At 38.3% G+C, this 18,990-nt stretch overlaps 1 protein-coding gene across 10 annotated transcripts in view; it reads right to left on the bottom strand.

The window, feature by feature from the left end:
* The window catches only part of MOCOS (molybdenum cofactor sulfurase), a 223,742-nt gene that overhangs the window by 139,931 nt on the left and 64,821 nt on the right, over positions 1–18,990 (bottom strand). The window contains exon 1 of one of the 10 annotated variants that reach the window (XM_068195416.1): positions 11,697–11,739. The exons of the other annotated variants lie outside the window; for them this stretch is intronic. The gene's annotated coding sequence lies outside the window, so the exon portion shown is untranslated. Of the gene's footprint in view, positions 1–11,696; positions 11,740–18,990 lie in introns of those variants that run through there. 10 annotated transcript variants of the gene reach the window in all.

Below are 18,990 nucleotides of genomic sequence, written 5' to 3'. Positions count from 1 at the left end.
TTCTGGGAAACATTCTGAAAGCAAATTCATCACTGAACCTCAGTAGAGCAAATTACAAGAAGGAGTAATACTTAGGAACCTATTTATGGAATTCCAAGTGTGCCACCCCGTAAAACAAAGCCACAAAAAAAAAAACCAAACAAACAAACAAAAAAAAAAAACCACCAAAACCCCACAAATAACCAAAAAAAAAAAACCAACCCAACCAAACAAGCAAAACCAAACAAACAAACCAAACAGGTCAGGGAAAGATTCTCAAAATGAGCAGAAGACTACTCATGTGCGTAGGATAGTAGGATATTGCCATGCACAAGATGACACACCATTCTGAGCTGAAACAAAATACTCACCATCTTGTGGGAAAAGATCCACAAGAAGATCACACCTTCAAAACAGTGATTAAGTTGACTTTTTAAGCTCAAGTGTCTTTACAGAACAAAAGCAGAAAGAACCCAGCAACTCAAGATGAAAAAACCTCAGCAAGTTTGACTTCTTTTAAGTGGCATTTTAAATGGGATGATTAACAGTTCAGAACATTTGCAAAAAATTCTCTTTCCTATTCTAGGTATCATTGACCTTAAAAAAAACCCCAAAGTAAAGTAACATGTTGCAGCTGACAACTGAAATCTGCACTGTAGCCTCTCACCTCTTGAGTTGACACCATGTGTTGAGCTAGAAAAGCAGGAATACCCATTCTTCTTGAATACATGCAGATAAACTGAAATTGCCTCATTCAAACTTGGATAATTTCACAGTACTGTCCATGTTCATGCACTGACAAAAGATTTGTTCCTCACTACATGATTTCCTAGTTTTGTTGTTGTTCAGGGAAGGGGTTAATTATTTTGGTAATTAAAAATTACCATTTTCATTGGTAAATGTGTGGTAATTTTAGCAGAACTAATGGTTGTGACAATACTGATGCAATTCCTGTCAATGTGTGCATGTGTAGGTAAAGTATGGTCTAGAATTATTGCTGCTGGGATCCAAAGCTAAAACAAAAACTGGGTACATTCATGTATTATCTTATAAAGTGATGAATGCCTTTTGGGAAAAATGTAATTAAGTGAATAAATCTTTCATTAGACATAGATTTAACCTATAACCGTCTTGCATTAGGGAATATAGGCATCCTATAAATTCACCAAAATTGAAAAGCTTTATTAATGGCTGGAAAAAATACAATCCACAACAACTAGAAATTGCAACAGCCTCTGTGTTACTCTGCACCACCACATAACGATAAGTTAGTTCTTGTGAAAGTGATCTCTTCTCAAATACAAACCAGAAGGGATGTGAGCACTAAGACCTGATCAGAGTTTTAGAAATCTACTAAAGCTGTTCTCCAGAACCCTCAGCTCAAATTCCAACAGGATCAAGTAACATTTCATATGCATGAAGCAGGAGAACAGAATTCCAAGTGGTTTACTAAGTTTTTCAGTTAAAATCTACTCTCTTTCTGTATGGTCTGTACTTTTAAACTCTACCTATCATAATTTCAATACCATTTTGGAAGATTTGTCACACCTTTGATGCTTTGATATTAGCTTTGGTAACATCTAACATCATGAGGAACAGAATGAAAAGTGAATATATTTGATGAATATTTATTCAAAGTTCTAAGGACATTCATGGTGTGTATGTCTGTGCCCTTTGTACATTGCTTTCTGCAAACATTCCAGCAAATGCACAGCAAGTATAAATGATTAAAGAATGTTCTAGGAAGGTAAATACTGAACTTGTAATTGTACACAAGAAATCTGATTCTAAGAGCTATGTTCTAAAGGCCAAAGGCAGAAGCTTAACACACAGGCTGTATCTCATTAAAAGGTTCAAATTTTGAATTAAAAGACCTCAAAATTAATTTCTGGCAAGCATTGCCTTCAGCAAGGTTGTCAGCAAATTATGTGGTGTATAATAAACCATGCTGAAGAACAGTCTTATTTTTACGGACAATTTCCAGAATAAGTGATATGAAATTCCCAATACAGAATAAATAATTATGTACTTTGCCCAGCTCATGGTCATCAGCTCACTAGGAATTTGCCCAGAAATAGTATCAAAAGGCAACCTTTTATCAGAAGCCATGCTTAAAGACAATTAAATCCCAGAAGGATATGTGGAAGTCCATTCAGTATATATTTTTAGCTATTACACTTCAGATTTCATTAAATGTTTGTTCAATATGACAGAGCACCAGGAGGTAAGTGCTCTAGTGTATCATTTCACACTTTTTAATCATCTGTCTAGACCATCTGGCTGCAACTCAAAACTGCATGTCCCTAAAAAAAAGGTAGATGCATGAATTGTCAAGAGACATCATCAAAGTAAGTTACCTAGGAGTATTAGCAGAAGTCAGAAACAGTAAGTGGTCTGCTATAAAAAGCAGAAGGGCTCATTCCAAATGTACTTTGCTTGTGATTCAAAGACAATTAAATGTGAAGGGTACAAGATACTTCATGTGTTGCTGCTTATTCACATTACAGTTCTATTGAGCTCTTTTTCATTATGCATAATTTTTCAACAAAGAAAAGGCCAAGAATTGCATCGATATTTTCAAACTTACAGTTTGATTGTTTTGCAACTCTGACATTCCTCTATGTACCAATATTTTGAGAGCTATATAAAAATAAAGGTATAGTTACAGCCTGTTGCACAAAAACTTCAAGAAAGCAAATTTGATCAAATTATTAGGCAAAATCTTGCTCTGTTGAGATTAGGCAGCTATCAGTTAGGCTTTTATTCAAGATGCACAGATGCTGTTTGCTAAGCCAGTGGTCATTACGGTATGTTTGGCACTGCATGTATTGCCCATATTTGGACAGGCTGGGTTGATGGGCTGGGGACAATGGTATGAGGTTCAACAGAGTGAAGTGCCAGGTCCTGCATTTCAGTCACAGAAGCCCTGTTCAGTGCTATGGGCTGGGGACAGAGTGGCTGGAAAACTGCCCAGTTGAAAAGAACTTGGGGGTGCTGCCCGACAGTGGCTGAACATGAGTCAGCATGAGCCCAGTTGGCCAAGAAGGCCAATGGCATGTGGTCTGTATCAAAATCAGTGTGGCCAGGAAGACAAGGGCAGTGATTGTCCCCCTGTACCCAGCACTGCTGAGGCCACACCTCAAGTCCTGTGTCCAGTTCTGGGCCAAAGACACTGAGGTGCTGGAACATGTCCAGAGAAGGGCATGGGAGCTGGGGTCTAGAGAGTAAGTCACATGAAGAGTGGCAGAGGGAGCTGGGGTTGTTCAGCCTGGAGAGAAGGAAGCTCAGGAGTGACCTTACAGCTCTCTACAACCACGAGAAAGGAGGTTGTAGCCAGGTCAGTCTCTTCTCCCAGGCAACCAGTGACAGGACAAAAGGAAATAGCCTCAGGCTGTGCCAGGGGAGGTTCTAGTTGGACATCAGGAAGAATTTCATCACTGAAAGATGCTTAAGCATTGGAACAGGCTACCCAGGGAAATGGTGGAGTCACCGTCCCTGGAAGTTTTCAAGAAATGACGGGACATGCAACTTAGTGCTATGTTTAGTGGACAAGGTGGTTTTCAGTCAAAGGCTGGACTTGATGATTTTGGAGGTCTCTTCCACCCTTACTGCTTTTGTGATTCTATAAATCTGTATGGTTCAGAGTAGATTTGGCCACTTTACTTCTGGTGCTCAACTCTTGCTACTCATTAGAGATCTGCTATCAAGCTCACCAGCAAAATGTTAGAGCTGGGCATCAGCACTCAGTGATTCATTCACCTTTCTTACCATTTTGTTTATACCACTGTCCCTATAGAAATATACACTCTGGTTGGGTTCCTACAGTTAGAGGCAGGAAGCTAAGAGCTCTTGCTCTGTGCCCCCAAAATTCCCTATTCTAAAAGATCCTTGGTGTATTTTTGTTCACCTTGTCTTTCCCACTAGACAGAATGAATAGTTACCTTTACAACAAAACAACAGAAACCAGAAAAATGGGATACACTTGGTGGACAGTCCTGTTCCAGGGTGTTGCACTTCCCAGGGAGCTTCTGAGGTTAAAAAGGTGTTTCTGCACACTATCATGAATTGGGCAATTTCTGTACTCTGAGACCTCCCTCTCAACTATTTACTCCTGCTGAAACAACCATTACTATTTCTAGTGTACTCACTGCACATTTTAGCTAGAGGTCTGCTTGTATCAACGTCACATTGCTTGTAGTAATCCAGCAACAAGATCATTACAGAAGAATATGAAAGTTATAAAGCTCTGTTGATATTTATTGACTCTTGAGTTACTGCTTCATATATGTAGGGGTGCAGTGCCACGGATATACCACCTTTGTAGCATATAAAGAACTTCAAAAAGCTCTCGGAATACACTTCTGAAGGCAAAACACGCACAATCATTGGCAATAAAGCAGATCCTGCTGCAGCATGTCAGTTTTCCTCTGACAGATGTTGGGCAGGGTCTCCAATTCCCTGCATAGAGCTACTGATTGATTTGTTTCTTTTCTTGAACCAGGAAGGTTACTGCTTCCTCTGCTGCTGTCTTCCCTTCCTCCCTCTCATTTGGCAGCTATTACAGAAAACTCCTGCAGCAAGAGCTATCACTTCAAATCCTGTCTATTTTTCACAGGAAGTGGCAGATGTACCCATAACACTTCACTAAAGTTAGAAAGGGAGGGTTGACATGACATATGTGTACTACAAGTACACTGCAGGTTTATTGGGTGCTGAAGCCTCGGTGAGTATTTAAGCATGTCTTTAACTCTCAATGTTTACCCATTGTTTTCAATTTGTCTGCAATTACACATATACCTAAGAACCTTCTTGAACGGAGACATTACATAGTAAATTTTTCACATTCATCCTTCTTCCTCAACCCCCACAAATTATACAAATGTCATAAATGTCAACAATTTCATAGGCTATTCAACAGTTCTTTACTCACTGAATATTTTTGTTTAACCACAGGGTCAAGCAGCAAAATGAAAGTACTCTACCCTCTTACTGCTTGTAGGCTGGCAGAAGAGGAGGAGATCTTGAGCAGACTTATCATGGATTTTAGCATAACCTTTTTTGATCCTTTTTTCACATGGATGTTGTGTTCTGGAGTTCTCCAAGAAAGAGGTTCTAGATAAAGAATGCTACTTTGTTTATAACACCCCATCAAGCTGCAGTGCAGATGTCTTCAAAGATCTCTGTGCGTATACATTTCTTTAAATGTAAGTGCCAAGGTTAATTTTTATCAAAATAACTGCACATACTAAGTAATAAGATAATTATAATAATAGTTATTATTTTATAAGTAAATAAATATTGCAATTAATATTTTTCATATTATTGCACTTTCAGTGCAAATATTAGCAAATCTGTTACTGTTTCCATTGCCTTCATGCTTCACCTAACATGTGATGGTGAGATTAAAAGATAAGGACTGAGCTCAAAAAAAAAATCCCCAACACCATCTCCCAGAATTTCACTTTCTCTTACCATGAACTTGGAGTACACACACACACATAAGTCATTGTTGTTTAATTATTTGCATTCTGTTACTACACAAGAAGCTCTGCTCACCCACAGGATGCCACTGTGAGAGATGCTGTATTCACACAGAACAAGCTAAATTCCCCAAGGAGCTTCAGGATGGCTCTGATTGCCTTCTGAAAGCTTGTGTGTGCTGCAGAATTGGCAAGGTTTACAGCACAGCTTTGAAAAACACTTTACAACCAGGCAGACTGCACAAAGCAAAATCAAACACAAATTTTGTTTTGCTTAGATACACATCTGTGTATATGCACAGACCAAAAAATACCCCTTTAAGCAAGGGAAAAAAAAAACATGTAAATAAAAAGAAAATTACTCTAGAATAGTTATAAAGCTTTACAACTATTTTACAAGATCTTAAAAGATATGCAAAGAAACAGAGCTTCTATGTGATCCCCAGACAAAGCTAATTGACTGTCGATTTAAGAGAAAGAAAAAGCCTAACAGTCTTGTGATATCTACTTTATTCAGTGCATAAGACTTCATATGGACATATGGAGACCATTTGTGACTTTATTGTCCTTATTGTTCTCATGAGGCTTAAGCTTTTTGTGATTCTCAGATATTGCTCAGCCATATTACAAAGGAAGAAAAAAATATACATCTGCCACAAGGTTGCATTCCTTTACGATCAACAGAGGTACTGTTATTTTACTCTGAACGAGAAACCAAAGAGAAATTAGCTTTTAAGTCATGATACATAGGTGCTAAAAAGGTTTATATTTTGTACAATAACTCAAGAAACATTTTTATCCATTATATTGAGTAACAAGTGAGCCATCAGGGAATTTAAAAATTTAGATTTTTTTCCTCCCCTTGATCTATCTTTTCCCTTTTTGCTTTTGCAGAATACTTGGTATCTGATGCTCAGAAAGCCAGGTCAGAAAAGGACAAGCACTGCAATGTTCTTGTACATATCCTGTTGTTCTTTTGCAACCACTGCTTTGTGCAGCAATCAAGGTACACTGCACTTTGATCCTTTGCTATTCTTGGAAAGCTACAGGCAGAGGCCCTGACACAAGCTAAACTCTTTGCCATTTCTCTGTACAGTTGGTAACATTTAGACATTTACATGATTAAGTGACGTATCTTATATGATTAAGTTACAAACTGACATTTTTGCTAGCAATTCCATGAAATTTTTGCCAAATAAAGACTGCTTTGATAAGAAAATGTTGACAAGTCAGAACATTTATTTCTCTAAGGCTTCTCATAGCCTTCTCTAAGGTTAATGTGTTCCAAACACATTATTAATATTATTTAATTTTAAACATTTATTTCAATGAAGTGTTTCAACTAGAAATAAATAAATAACCACTTTGAATTCTTTAGAGCTTTAGCTAAACTACACTTACACAACCTGCTATAATGTCCCAATGCATGCCTGTTTCCATGTGTCCATGAGGACAAAATATCTAATGCAACTCATTTCCTTTAACATGCTCTTCTCTGCCCTTGACATCATTCCCTTCTCCCATTCTTTGCTAGTTCAAATTCTACTGCAAGAAACAGTTTTTCCCTTCGACACTTTGACCAATTCACTGTCCCCAAGTACCTCTCCCCATCTCAACTGAAACAAAAAGGGAATTTTGTTCTGCACTGCCAAGGTTTTGATTCTTCATTCTGTGCCACAAACCTCACCACTTTTGCATTTTCAAACAGCCCCATTCCTGCTCTAGCAAAAGCTTGTAGCAAGCACACACTAGCAGAATATCCATTTATGGATATTTGATTACAATTCTCCCTTGCTGCCTTCCACCCCCACTACCCTCCAGAATAAATTTTCTTTCAACAAGTGGGGCATTACCACTGTTACTTCTTACGTTGATCTCTCCTGTCTGCTGGGTCTACTATGCTCCTTTAAACATCTGTGCCCACCTGCAGTTTCTGCTCTTAAACCTAAATAATAAATTTTTTCAGGAAAGAGACTACCTTCCCCAGACACTACCTAACACATCAAGTACCACAGTATGCATCAGGTATTTTATACACTATCAGAGCACAAAGGGAGATGCATGGTAAACATTTGTATCCTAAATGTGTGAATGAAATCCAAAATTCATATAAAACATTAATATTTTTGGATGCCTGATTTGGTAGCACGTCTGAAATTTAGGCTTAAGTAACACGCCTATAGCACCTACTAATGTTGATAACAGTTTGTCACATTCAACTGTCTTTTAATTAAAAACTGACTATATTTAAAACTGATTGTACTTTAGCTGATAATTTTATTGAAATTATTCACCCAAGAAATCACACAGAGGATGTGTGAAAATCTCCTCTTTTCCAATTACTACATAAAGCCGACTTCCATCTGCAGGACAATCTGAAATGTTTTGCAGTCAACATGATGCTAAAGGGGTACTTATTAGTACCCATAAAGAAAATAAAACATTTTTGTGTGAAAGTTACCTGGAGACCTATTTTTTAAACCATAAAACTCAGCAACATCTCTGAAGTCAATGTCAGAAAGCAAGAGAGTACACAAATGGGCACAGCCATAAACTATGAAGAAAAAATATTTTTTAAAAGAATTTGGCATTAATAAAACATGAGTAACTGACCAAAAAGTCACACACAGAAAGGAAAAGGTTCACTAAAGAAGCTTCTTTTTGAGATTACGGTATAGTGGTTTCAAATGATGTACTATTCTCTTTGGAAGCAACATATTGTACTCCTAAAATGAAACATCCACAAGGAAAATGAAGCTTACTAATGAGAAATTATTGTTATATAAAAGCAACCAGATTAAAAGAATACTCTGTTAAAAGATACACTTTATTTCTCCTGCTAAGACAAAAACACCATCAGAATAAACATTCTAGAGTACAGAAAACCCCATCTCTTCCAAGAAGCCTCTGAAATGCTAAACTATTATTTCTAGATACCAGATGCAATTACATCTGGTGAGAGTACAACCACTTTAAGTGCAGTCTAAGCTGGATTAATCAATAATGCATCAACTCCATACTCAAAATAGCAGGTCACTGTCACCGGGGATTAGCAGGCATCACATCTGGGAAAACGTGCACATAGAACATTTACAATTCACCAAACTTATGATAGACCAAAGTACACAGCCTTCACAGATCCCAGGGTCAGCTACATATAGTAGGAGAATAACAGAGCACTTTGAGTGAGGCCAAGCAATTTTGCCAAGTGTGAGTAGTTAACCAGCTCCTGTTAGCTCTATAACATTTTAGTAATTGAGTAACATTCTCTTTTAGATAAAGATATACATACACAAAAGGGAATATGGACCTGAATAAAAGCAAGCAACATCCTGGGCTGGATTACTCAAAGCACAGCCCACCATCACCTTCTATGAAGCAATCATCAGGAACACTGAAGTTTCAGGCCTCCATCACAGTAAATAAAATAATCAAGTGCAGCTAATTCAGTGGAGGAACATCAAGGCTGAGCACATAACCTGCAGGTGTTTTAGCCTCTGAAAGTGAAGAGGGGATCTAATAGCAGCCTTCCCTTGCTTGTGAGGAGGTCGTTAAGGAGATGAGCTCTTCACAGTGGTGCAGAGTGAGGATGTGGGGCAAAAGATATTAAATGAAATGAGAGAGGATCAAATCGGATAGAAGAAAAAGCTTTTGCCCTATGGGGACAGCAAAGCAATGAAACTTTGCCAAGAAGTATTATACAGACTGGAGTTCTTGGAGGTTTACAAATGGATGTGGCTTTCAAGAACTGTATGGCTTTCACCATGTACCAAACACCTTCTTCAATTCCTAAGGTCCTCTACATTTAAAGCACAAGGGATGACTGATATCTTTGGCTGTTTTCTTTTGCACTTTACAGAAACAAGAAAGCCAGAAGTAGAGCAAAAACGCCTCCCAAAGGAGATACTTTTGTCTTTGCAAGTGTGAAAATGGGTTTGATATATGTCACACAACAAGAAAAATAAAAATAGTTAAGTCTTAAATAATTAAGAACTTGAAGTCTGGCTGCTAATTCTGACTGGATATGCTGCTGGTTTTTTTTTCAAAGCTGACAGTGCAAACCACTTGTCTAAAAATATTTAGTTTACAAGAACATAAAATGAGCCAAAAATTAAAAACAACACCAAAAACCAAACACGCCCATGCTGTTAATTGTGCTCCTGTAATTAAAAATAAAGCCTGCTAATAAATAAAAAAAACCCTGTTCTGAACAGCAGTTAAACATATACCTAGTTTTAAATGTGGGCTTGTGTCCCACTAGAGACTTAAGATTTTAATGAATGCTTATGTGCTAGTCCAGACAGTAAGAGATAAATGGAATTATCTTCTGGAGTGGAGGCCTGACATTGTTTACCAGAAGGGAAGTTTAAGTTGGCCAAGAGCAGGTTATTAAAACCTGTCCTTGTCTGTGTGGGTCTTTCTGGCATCTACCACCAGAGCTATCTGCAAGTCCTACATAAGAAAAGACAAGGCAGCAAAAAGGCCAGTGGCTCTAGCTTTCCAAATCAAGGCATTTAAAATCATAATTTTTTTGTTCACCTCTTTCCCTTCTGATTGCTTCAGCTCTGCCAAACACAAAATCCAAGGTAAAGGGTTTTCTATGGCCTGAGGTTCATGTGTGAGTATATATTTCTTCCTCAGTCAGTCCTTCAGAGGAAATATTGTTTTGAATAAAACAATGAAGAAAATATGCTACCAATCCATATTTTGTACAATAGCTCTATAGTGTACTTTTTTCTTAGTTTCCCAGGTTTCTTTGTATCACCTTGGTGTACGAGTATTGTAAAAATTTGAATCCAGATACAAAATGTGTAGTAGTTTTTGCATGTGCAATATGAGGAGTTCTGAAAGCAAATGAATTTTTAAATACAGACCATTGCAGATTTGTGTAGTTTGCAGGATGATTAAAATTTCACATCCTAATCAGTCTCTGAAATACAATTTTTACAGTTTTTAATGTTTAAAGGATGTTTCTATTGCACTTTGCATAGCTTTCTGTGAAACAGCTTACCAGTAGGCATGATTGACTGAATTAGCTTGTCGCTGCTTAAACAAACCGAGAATGAATTTGGCTGATTTTAACTCCTAATAACACTCAAAAAAGTCCTGCCTAATTATAGTTTTGCAAATGTAGAAAACCCTCATGCAGATTTCTAAAGACATTAAGTTGAAATCTTATGGTACTGATGGTATTGATTAGGCAAATGTCTTACACAAAAAATATATATGTATGTACGACAGGGTCCTACAAGAAATACTGCATGTTTTTTTAATATTATTAGGAGAGAAGAAGCCAAGAAAATAGCAAGGCATATGAAGAAAAACTAGACAAGAGATAGTGCAAAGAAAAAAATTTTTTTTTAATGCCTAGAGCAAATACCACATATTATTAATCCCCAAGCCACCTCCAGTTTACAGACTGTTACAGAATCACTAGAAAAAAAAACATTTTGATTAAGAAATCTATTTTTTATTTTTAGGGATTCAACCAATTAAGTATTTACAAGTGATTAAACATGTCATTTTTCAGACTCACAAATTTTACCCAAGGTCAGGACCACTCTTGATGGAAATCATGCAGGTCCATTCCTCAGATCCAGCAAGTTAAGCACAAGTTGTTGGAAATAAACACCACCAAAACCAGACACTGACATCATTTGAGGATGTGGCTTTGGTTTGCACAGGTAAACAAGAGGCAGAGGGATTCTGCAAGCATTCTCATTATGAGGAAGATTTATGAAACAGCCCCATTAGCACAGTGTAAGCTGTGGCTTCTGAGTTTCAAGGAGGTTTGACAGCTAGAAGTCAAGGAAGAAGACAGTTTAGCTGTACACATTTTCACATTTGGATTGTATTATTTGCTTTTCATTAGGTAAGAAATTTTTCAACATGTACAGAGACACCTTGACATTGCAATAAATTCCAAACCACTAAAAGCCTCCCTTGATTTCACCTTGAGATGGAGTTGGGGTAAACCACTGAGTATTTCACAAAGGGCTTTGGCTGCTGGACTTGCTGGGAGATACAGAAATACAGGATCACACAGAAAAAGTTCAGCACAGAGAGACAACATTTCTTTCTTTGGCAGCTTTGGCTGTATAGTGGATATCAAAGATCTGCGTTAATTTAAAAAGGTGGGTGTTGTTGATGCATCAGAAGTTTTTATCAACAATAACATGGCTTGGAAAGCAACATGTTAAATTTAAAATTATTCCACTGTTTTCTTCTGTGGCTTACCTATAATCAGCACTGCTATTTACCCATGTTTAACCAATTGGTAGTCCTATTCAGAAATGACAGCAAGAAATATGATTACTTGAAAGGAATCACATTTGTATAACATTAAATCAACAGCTAATTAATGTAGCAAATAACCACTGCATTTTTATTATAATCATTCTAAGTGTAATAGTTACAGCAACAGTAAATTTTATTACACAGATATATCTCTGTTTTGATAGTGTTGTTAAAACATAACTATTTGGCTGGCTGTTTCCTGTATTAGAATATGCAAAAGCCTAATATCATGTTCTTCCACCTGTTTGGGTTACGATATTCATTTGTTTGAGCATTAAGATGCACCCCTGAAATTATCATGAGCATTAGCTGATAAAGAAAGAGAACAAGACATATTAATGGAAGACACAGTAATGCAGCGCCACAGCATGCTCATGCATAATGCAAACAGCCATTTATTACCCTCAAGTAATAATAAAAAGGTTCATAAAGATGCTAAGCTTCGCTATTGTGTCTGTAGAGCCCATTTTAGCACATATATATGTAGCCAAGAGGCATGGAAAACCTCCAGATCAACTAAACAGGCCAAAAAAATTAAGAGTACTAGAGATAAATACCTTATCATGTACAGGCCATATTCTCCAAAAGAACAAGCAATGGACCCGTCTCCCTATGGTACTGACCAGCACTGAGACCCACTGCACTCTTTGGTAAACCTCTTTTATTTGTCCAGAACATTGGGAATATCTAAAAATTTCATGTAAGAATATCTCTGCATCTTCAAGGTGCTCAGAACTGTGGGCATCTATCCATTATCCTGTCCACATCCAGAAGGATATACCATCCTCCCACTGCTCACAGTGGTATTATGCACAATGGACTCCCAAGAAAGAAATAAAATGCAAATCACAATTTCAGTCTGCCCATATGCAGAAGCCTAGAAGATAAGAGGGCTAATGCATATGTCTCAAACACCAATGGCCAGATACTTGTGGAGCCAACCAAGGACAATTGGTAATAACAGTGTGAGAATGAACAGGATGTGACTGGAGAGGGGGACCATATGGAGGTAGAGCTGCACTTCTCTGGTACAAACATCCTTGTTCTGGCTTCTGAAGACAAACACAGCACAGTACAATACAAGAGAAGCAGGCATGGACTATCGACCAAAAGCTGACCTAGTAGGGGGGAATCAAGATCACTGAAGACCCCTGAGGCCCTCCAACCCATTTTCAGAAAGGTCTAGAGGAATGGACAGTGCATGATAGCTAATTTGCATAGAAAGCAAGACATTAATCTCCAGCTGAGTGTGTGCAACCGGTGCACTTGTGTGGAATTCCAGCCATATACTGCACAGTACTATTAACAGCAGGGATAGCAGGTCCAGTGGTTATTTCTATTGCCCAACACTCAAAGGATGTTTGGATGTCTGTGTTCAGTTTTGTGTCTTAGTATTCATAAACTGCATTGAGTTCAACAGTGGTCCACTAAAATGGCCAGAAAGTTTAAGCAATTTTCCTATAGAGAAAGACTCAAATATGGTGCTCTCTCAGCCTGGTGAAGAGGAGCGAGGCTTCAGGAAATCTCATTATCGCCTTCATTAATTACAGAGAGGGGAGTTATAGACAAAATGAAGCCAGACTATTCTCAGACACACACAGTACAGGATAAGAGGCAACAATCACAGATGCAAAAAGGAAAATTCTGATCAAACATAAAGAACAAAGTCTTCTCCATGAAGGCAGCCAATCACTACAACAGGTTTCTCCACGAGGCTGTATCATCTCCATCCCTGGGGAGAACTAAAAATTAGACTGGACACAGTCCCAAACAACCTAACCTAGCCTGGAAGGTAGCCCTGTTTGGTGACACAAGCCACTCCAGAGATCCCTTCTAACCTGAATTATTGTATGAATCTGCATTTCATAAGGGAAGTTATGCAAAATGATTATGAAATGCCATAAGGTGGAACATTGCTGCTCCTTTGTAGAACAACAAAAAATGAACTGATGCCGGGGAGAAGAAAAGAAAGGTGTGTTAAAAATCTGGATTTGTACAACATTGTTTAAAAAATGGCAGGATAAAAACTGCAGAGATGTTTGAGAATAAACAAGTTACAAAACCACTGTGGCCACAACAGAATTCCTGCCAACAAACAACCTCCAACTAGGAAAAAAAACTGAGAAGACTCAAGAGCCAAAGGAATTGGGGAGGCTTACAGAAAATCAGCTCCTTCTACGGTAAAGGCTTTAAAAGTCAGTAGGGTCAGTTTAAAATTGATCCATTGTCACTTTATAGGCAGCAAGTGAAAAGACCGCTGGGTGGATGTAATGTGATCACAGACACTCAGTCCCATGAGCAGCATGAGGCTGCACTCTGCCACGTCTGGGAGCAGCAGGCAGCCTCTTGCTGGAAACCCTACTAAGAGAAAATTGCCACTGTTGATCCTCATGCTGCTGTTCAATTTTATAGGAATTTTGACAGCATAAATGACTGTAGGACCATAGCCTACATTAAAACAGCATAAACATAAAAAAACATTCTTTAACTTCACAAGCATATGGCTCCCACTTGTTTATAACCAACAGGAAATGTGTCAAAGGGCAAATTTGGCTCCCAGCTTACTAGTTGCTCTTATAAAAATGAGGAAACAAAGGAAAAAAGAAAAAAGTCATATACAGTCATGGATACATTTCCATTTCCGACTTGGAGATGACCTTTTATTCTGATAAATTTCTGGGCTGTCAAATATTGGAAACAATGTATTTATCACGTGGAAACTGATGTGTTGGCAACATCTTTTTAAAAAACCTCTGTCCCAGCCAAATGTCAAAGTCTGTTATTTCATGTTAAACGGATTTATTCAATTAACTTGCAAGTCAGTGCACAGCCTGACCTTAGGTAGCAACTGCAATAAGGAAACCTATACAAGGAAGTAATTTGCATTACATAGCTAATCTAGTACCAAGGGTACAATACGTTCATAACTAACCTTCATCACCATTTATCAACAAACATGTTGATAAAACTCAAATGCATATTCTACTAATATTCAACTTTAGTGAGAATTCTAGGGAGTAAAGCACTTTCCTGCTGCTTTTCTTGTATGCAGCAATGGAAAGGAGAAAACAATAAATGTTGGCACACACAGCTCTCCCCTTGAAAGCAGCTCAACTACATGCACAGTACTCAGCTGTGCTGAGCTTCCCTTGATAGATCTAGTCATCTAGTTATTTGGAGTATTTCCTCTCATCCTACATGGACATTTAAAAATTAGCTATCTGTTTTCTTGGGTGCTGTTGCAATATGAAAGAAGGTTACAGATCTTGTCACACTTCTTTAGACTTTGTTCAGACATTGGGAGTAGAAGGAAAAAGAAGAAATGAGATTTTACTGTTCATTAGATTTTTTTTTTTTTTTTGCTCCCTGTGGTGCTTCTGTTCCATCACTATACTTGAGGGAAAACATCTGTTACCTAAACAAGAATTTGCCTTCCTTCTTAAATCTGTTTCCCTCTGAAATACCCTAATTTTGCTGCACTGGCATTTTAGATGTCCTTTATTCTTTCTCTCCTTTCAATATGCTTAGGTTTTAACCTGCACAACTTTATGTTTCACCTTCATTCTAAAAAACTACTAAACAAAGAGCTGTGAAATGTCTTCTTAGGGGCAAGAGCTACACTTTTTTTTCCTAGTCAGCTAAAGGATTTATATCAGCATCGAGAGAGATTTCATGCAAGGTATGCATATACATACACTGCATGCAAGTTGTACATTTCTTGTTGTAAAAGAGCTCACTCAGCCTTTTACCTGGGCATATATTCACACATATGTTGCTCTGTTTTTATTCCAAGCTTAAATTTTCCTCCACCAATGACCAGAAAAGTTGAAATAAAGGACAAAACTTTAAGACTGTTTTTTATATCCAAAATAGAGGGAAGATATATATGTGAACCAGCACCTCTGATAACCAAGAACTTGGGACAGAAGATAGAAAAAGCCAAGCCCCAACAATTATTTTGACTCTTATGATGAATTGTAGTTCCAAGCTACAGTTGTATCAAGTCCTTCAAAGTTATTAAAAGTTGTTCTTCTCAATCAAAAGCTATTAGTTTATCAAATATATTTTGCCACCAGCATTGATAGCCATCCTAGCCAAATCTAAAGGCTCAGTGATTTTGCTTCAAAGCTGTTAAGGTTCTTATATTGTGTAATCAATTTGACTTGCTTGTAGATAATTAAATAGTAGCAAGTGGCATAAACTGGACAAGATGCATTGATTTCAATAGGATAAAAACTCAACCATGTTCTCTGTGATTGTTCAATATACAAAAACCTCTCACAAGGCCACCATCATCTTGCAGCTTGAAAATTATGGTAAATGTTAAAATAAGGTCAAGGATGATATATACATCAATCCTTCTCCCTTCAAAAAAAGACTGTAGTCCTGTAAATAGTTCCAAGGGCAACTGTAACTGCTAAATGAGTAAGGATGATGGCATGGACTTCAGCCTAAGTGCCAGATTCAATAATCACTAATGTTCATGGCACTAACAAAAGGCAGGTTTTTTTAAACCTCCAAATTAATAAAATATCTCAATTCCTATTTGGATTATTGTGAAAAGTGAGCAAAGTGTCTTGACAGTCATTGCAAGTCTGTGTGGCAAAACTAAGTCACTGGAAATGCCACCCGCAACTCTGAGCTCTTACAGACAGCTCAATAAAAATATACAGAACTTTTCAACACCCAGTACTTCTATCACCAGCAACTAGACTTCAGTGTTCCATGAAGATGTATCTACTCCTTGCAGAAACAGATCACTGCATTGCTGCAAATAAATAAAAAACTGTTGATACACATAAAATGTAATCTCATTAAATGGGCAAGTCTTAAAGTTAGCTCTTCAAATTTCAAACATATTTTACCTTTTGTTTCGTAGACAATGAATCACATGTATATTGGTTATGACTGAACACGGACTTCAAAATCACTCTTCCCAAATACAGCAGAACTAAAAATTCTTTCAAGGAAATGGAAGTCCTGTGTCATTCTGAGTGGACACGTCCACATAGTGATTGAATTATGTTCTTAATTACAGTTGAGCTAACAGGAATCCTTCTCATGTATCAAAAGACACTGACTACTTACAGCTCCTGATGCAATAGGAAAAAGAATGATTTTCATGACATGTAATTTGGACATGACATAAGATGTAAATATATAACCCATCTCATGTAAAGAGACCTTATTAGAAAATAGAAACATTTTAATGGATATGGGACACCTTCATTTGCAAAGATGACAACTTCTTACCTTTTTATTTAAAGCCACTAAAAGTCAAATTGTACTGAAATTCAAACAATTCCTCTTTCCCAGACCACATCTTCCTTCTGCCCTGAATGATTCTATAATACTACCCAGAGAGGCACTTTTAGTAGTTTGCTAAAAATAAGAGAAAATCTTATTTATCATAGCTGGTTAAGAGGGAAAATATTTCCTAAGAATGCACTGTGACCTGTCAGCTTCCAAGCAGAGAAGAGCTATGGTATTCTCGGGATCTTAAACAATGGTTTCAGGGTGTCATTTGAAGCTGATATTTTCCCACTTATTTACTTTTCTATGTAAGGCATGTCAGGTCAAGCCTGAAGTCTCACAGAGGTACATTGTTTTAGAGTAGAAAAGTGGCCACAACCTCCAAGCATTAAGAAAAACAACTTGTCAGTTGCCACAGAATGCTACAGGGCTTTCAGTGGTCACCAATTAATTTTTTTCTTCTGTCAACAGCCATCTGCAGATGGTCTTACTAAATCCAGAAGCTTTCCTTAACTTCCAGAATATATCAATCATACCACAACAGATAGAGAGTATCTTTCCTGGTGAAAAAGATTTTTTGTTGATGGCCATATGAAAACACTATTAGTTTCCAGCTGAATCCCTACAAATCTATAGGACCTGATCAGATTCTTCTGAGAATCCTCAAGGAACTGGTTGATGTCACCACAAAGCCTTTCTCAATTATTTTTGCATAGTCTTGGGAATCCATAGTGGTCCCAGCTTACTGAAAAACTGGTAAATGTTGTCCCAATTTTCAAGAAGGGCAAAAAGGAGGACCCTGGAAAGTACAGGTCTGTAGTTTGCACTTCAGTACTTGGTAAAGTTACAGAGAAGATTATTCTAGAACATATTGAAAAACACCAGTCATTGGTCACAGCCAGCATGGGCTCATGAAAGAAAGTTCTGCTTATCAAACCTGATTTCCTTTTATGACAGGATAACCCACCTAGCTGATCAAGGGAAGCCAGTTGATGCAAACTTTCTGGATTTCTGCAATACTTTTGGTATCATCTCTCATTATATCCTCCAGGACAAAATGCAGAGCACACATGTGGATACATACATCATGCAATGGATGAGCAACTGGTTCGCGGGTTGGGCTCAAAGAGTCATAGTGAACAGGGAGACATCAGACTGGAGACCTGTCACTAGTGGGGTTCCACAGAGCACCTGCTCTTCAACATCTTCATAAATGACTTGGACACAGCACTATAAGGGATACTAAGCAAGTTTGCAGACACTGCAAAACTGGGAGGAGCTGTCAATTCCCTCAGAGGCAGGGAAGCCCTGCAGAGAGACCCCAACAAATTAAGAGGGCTGGGCAATCACCAACTGTATGAAGTACAGCAAGGGAACATGCTGGATTCTGCACATGGGATGGAGCAACCCTGGATGTACGGACAGACTGGGGAATGAGCTGCTGGAAAGCAGTGCCATGGAAAGGGACCTGGGGGTCCTGATCAATGGCAAATTGAACATGAGTCAGCAGTGTCCTGGCAGCCAGGAGGGCCAAGGGTGTCCTGGAGGGCATCAGGCACAGCATCACCAGCCAGGCAAGGGAGAGGATTATCCCACTCTGCTCTGTACTGGGGCAGCCTCACCTGGAGTGCCGGGAGCAGTTTTGGGTGCCACAATATAAGACATTAAACTACTGGAGAGCATGCAAAGCAGAGCCACAAGGATGGTGAAGGGCCTTGAGGGGAAGCACAATGAGAAGCAGCTGAGGTCATTTGATCTGTCCAGCCTGGAGGAGACTGAGGGGATACTTCATCATGATTGAAACTTCCTCATGAGGAGAAGAGGAGGGGCAGACATGGATCTCTGTGGTGATCAGTGATAGGACCCAAGGGAATGGCCCGAAGCTCTGTCAGGGGAGGTTTAGGTTGGGTATTAGGAAAAGGGTTTTCACCCAGAGGGTGGCTGGGCAGTGGAACAGGCTCCCCAGGGGAGTGGTCACAGC

This window comes from Anomalospiza imberbis, chromosome 1, assembly GCF_031753505.1.
Source record: "Anomalospiza imberbis isolate Cuckoo-Finch-1a 21T00152 chromosome 1, ASM3175350v1, whole genome shotgun sequence".
NCBI classification, from domain to species: Eukaryota; Metazoa; Chordata; class Aves; order Passeriformes; family Viduidae; genus Anomalospiza; species Anomalospiza imberbis.
This window is presented reverse-complemented; position numbering and strand designations above follow the sequence as displayed.